Source organism: Rousettus aegyptiacus, unplaced genomic scaffold (genome assembly GCF_014176215.1).
Source record: "Rousettus aegyptiacus isolate mRouAeg1 unplaced genomic scaffold, mRouAeg1.p scaffold_m13_p_16, whole genome shotgun sequence".
Classification (NCBI taxonomy): domain Eukaryota; kingdom Metazoa; phylum Chordata; class Mammalia; order Chiroptera; family Pteropodidae; genus Rousettus; species Rousettus aegyptiacus.
In genome coordinates this window covers 40,263,258-40,267,517 of record NW_023416291.1, presented here as the reverse complement: position 1 = coordinate 40,267,517, position 4,260 = coordinate 40,263,258, and positions in this window count along the sequence as shown.

Sequence of the window (4,260 nt, the reverse complement as noted above, 5' to 3'; positions counted from 1 at the left end):
TATCAACGATCTCAGAAATTAAAAAAACAATTAGATGAGCAGATTGAATTCTTTAGCAAGGAGATTGAAACCCTCAAAAAGAACTGAATAGACCTTCTAGAGATGAAGAAGACACTGCAACAGTTGAAAAATGAAAGAGCAAGCTTGGGAAATAGAGTCGACCAAATGGAGAAAAGGGTCAGTGATATTGAAGACAGAAATCTAGAAATAAATCAGAAGGAAGAAGAGAGAAGTCAAAGAATGAAAAATAATGAAAGGGAAATTCAAGAACTAGATGATACCATCAGGAGAGGAAACAAAAGAATAATGGGAATTCTCAAAGGGGAGGAAAAGGAGCAGGGATTAAAAAGCATCTTCAGACAAATAGTTGACAAGAATTTTCCAAATCTAAGAAATGAGCTGGAGCTTGGAATTCAAGAAGTCCATAGAACACCCACTTACCTCAACTCAAAAAGGCCTCATCAAGACAAATTGTATTAAAATTATCAAAAATCAACAACAAAGACAGAATTCTCAGGGCAACTAGGGAAAAGAAGACTGTAACCTATAAAGGAAAACCCATTAGATTATCATTGGACTTCTCAGCATGAACCTTACAAGCCAGAGAGTGGAATAAAATATTCAAACTATTAAATGAAAGGAACTACCAGCCAAGAATAATGTATCCAGCTAAACTCTCCTTTAGATATGAAGGAGAAATTAAGACCTCTCCAGACATACAAAAATTGAGGGAATTCTCTACTACAAGGCCTTCGCTACAGGAAATACTGAAAGGGATCAGCTCACCTAAAACAAAATGACCAAAAAAAACCACATAATTACGATTAAGGTGACCAGGCTAATAAAAACAGAGGAATGCAACCCTTACTAGGAACAGGGCATTATAAACTTAAAATAAGAAGAGATTTGCTATAGCAAGATAGTAATGAGTGTTCAGCATACATAGGGACAAATGGAGAAAACAATGACTGAAAAGTGGAAGATTCAAAGATCCAAATTTACAAAGGAGAATGGAGATAAGACACACACAGAAGAAAGTGGATGACTGTATATATATAACTATCTTTTACATATTCCTAATGGTAACCACAAGCCAAAGATACAGAACCGAAGTATATGACATAAAACAAGAAGGACCAGAGGAAAAATCCACAAAAGCCAAACAAAATAAAGAAAACAGAAACACAAGGACAAGGGAGCAAAGGAAACACCGAGCTACCAGAAAGCAAAAGATAAAATGGCTATAAGAAGACCTCATATCTCAATAATCACCCTATATGTAAATAGATTGAACTCACCAATAAAAAGGCACAGAGTTGCAGAATGAACCAAAAAACAGGACCCAACCATATGATGCCTCCAGAAGACACATCTCAGCTACAGAGAGAAATAAGACACAAAGTGAAAGGGTGGAAAATTATATTTTAAGAAAATGGCATTCAGAGAAAAGTGGGAGTAGTGGTACTAATATCAGACAAAACTAGAGATCAACTGCAAAAAGGAAGCAGGATGAACCACAAATACATGGAGAGTAAACAACATACTACTGAAGAATAACGGCGTCAGAGAAGAAATAAAGAGAGACCAAGAAATACATAGCAACGAATGATAATGACAGTACAACATATCAAAACTTTTGGGACACAGCAAAAGTGATCGTAAGATAAAAGTTTATATCATTACAGGCTTGCCTCCAAAACCAAGAATTAGCCCAGATAAACAACCTAATGCTTCATCTTAAAAAACTAGAAAAGCAAGAACAAATGAAGCCTAAAGTCAGCAGAAGGAAAGAGCTAATTAAAATTAGAACAGAAATAAATGAAATTGAAAAAAAAAATAGAAAAAATAAATGCAACGAAGAGCTGGTTCTTTGAGGTTAATAAAATGGACAAGCCCCTGGCTAGACTCACTAAAGAAAAAAGAGAAGGGACACAAATAAACAAAATCAGGGTTGAAAAAGGGGAAATTATGACAGACACTGTAGAAATACAAAGGATCATACAAGAGTACTATGAAAAAGTATATAATACCAAATTTAATAACCTAGAAGAAATGGATGAGTATTTAGAAAAATAGAACCTTCCTAGACTGAATCAAGAAGAACTGGAAAATCTAAATAGACTGGTCAGCAGTATGGAAATTGAAACAATCATCAAAAACCTACCAAAAAGTAAAAGTTCAGGACCAGATGGCTTCACCAGTGAATTCTACCAAACATTCAAGAAGATTTAATACCTATTCTCCTCGAACTCTTCGAAGAAATCAGGAGGAGGCAATACTTCCCAACTCATTTTATGAGGCCAATATTACTTTGATACCAAAACCTGGGAAAGATAATGCACAAAAAGAAAACTATAGATCGATATCTCTCATGAACACAGATGCAAAAATTCTAAATACGATACTAGTAAACTGAATACAGCAACATATTAAAAGTATTATACGCCATGATCAAGTGGGCTTTATCCCGGAGGCACAAAGATGGTTCAACATATGCAAATCGATTAATGTGATATACCACATAAAAAAATTAAAAAATAAAAATTATATCAATAGAGGCCGAAAAAGCTTTCGATAAGATACAGCATCCATTTATGATCAAAATACTTAACAAAATTGGTAAAAATGGAAAATACCTTATATAATAAAGGCTATATATGACAAGCCCTCAGCCAACTTTATACTTAAGGGTGAAAACTAAAAATCTTCTCTCTAAGATCAGGAATAAGGAAAGACTGTCCACTATCGCCACTCTTATTTAATATAACATTGGAGGTCCTAGTGCAATCAGGCAAGAGAAAGATATAAAAGCCATCCGAATAGGAAATGAAGAAGTCAAACTGTCACTATTTGTGGATGTCATAATTCTCCATATAGAAAACCCTAAAGACTCCTCAAGAACACTACTAGAAACAAGCAAATACTGTAAAGTTTCTGTATACAAAATCAACATTCAAAAATCCATAGTGTTCCTATACTCTAATAATGAAGTGTCAGAAAAAGAAGTGGAAAAAATAATTCCTTTTTCAATTGCAACAAAAAGAATAAAATACCTAGGAATAAATCTAATGAAACATGTGAAGGACCAATATAATGAAAACTACAAAATCCTATTAAAAGAAATTGAAGAAGATTCAAAGAAATGGAAAGATATTCCATGTTCTTGGATTAGAAGAATCAACATAGTTAAAATGACCTTATTACTTAACTCATTATACAAATGTAATGCAATCCCCATCAAAATCCCATTGGCATTTTTTAAAGAAATAGAACATAAAATATCATATTTGTATGGAAGCACAAAAGACCCCAAATTGCCAAAGCCATCTGGAGAAAAAAGAAGATGGTGAAGGCATCACTCTGCCCTACTTCAAATTATATTACAAAGTGACAGCAATCAAAACGTCATGGTATTGGCATCAAAACAGACATACAAACCAGTGGAACAGAATCAAGAGTCCAGAAGTATATCCATATTTATATGGGCAAGTAATTTTCAACAAAAATGTCAAAATTAGACAGTGGGGAAAGGAAAGACTCTTCAATAAATGGTGCTGGGAAAACTGGAAAGCCACCTCCAAAAGAATGAAACTAGACTGTTGTCTATCACCACATACCAAAATTAACTCAAAATGGATCAAGGACCTGAATATAAGACCAGAATCAATAAAATGCATAGAAAAAAACATAGAAACTAAACTCAAGGACCTTGGACTTAAAGAGGATTTTACGAATTTGACCTCAAAGGCAAAGGAAGTAAAAACAAAAATAAATGAATGGGACTACATCAAACTAAAAAGTTTCTGCTCAGCTAAAGAAGTCATCAGCAAGGTAAAGAGACAACCATTCTAATGGGAAAATATATTTGCAAGCAATGCCTCCAATAAGGGCCTAATGTCCAAAATATGCAAAGAACTCATACGACTCAATAACAAAAAAAATAATAATAAATGATCCAATCAAAGGATGGGCAGAGGACCTGAACAGACACTTCTCCCTAGAGGACATACAAATGGCCAACAAATATATGAAAAGATGCTCAACATGGCTAGCTATCAGGGAAATGCAAATCAAAACACAATGAGATACCATCTCACACCTGTTAGAATGGCTATAATCAACAGGACAAGTAATAACAAATGCTGGAGAAGATGCAGAGAAAACGGGACCCTCATACACTGCTGGTGGGACTGCGAATTGGTACAGCCACTATAGAAAACAGTATGGAGGTTCCTCAAAAAACTAAGAATTAATCTACCA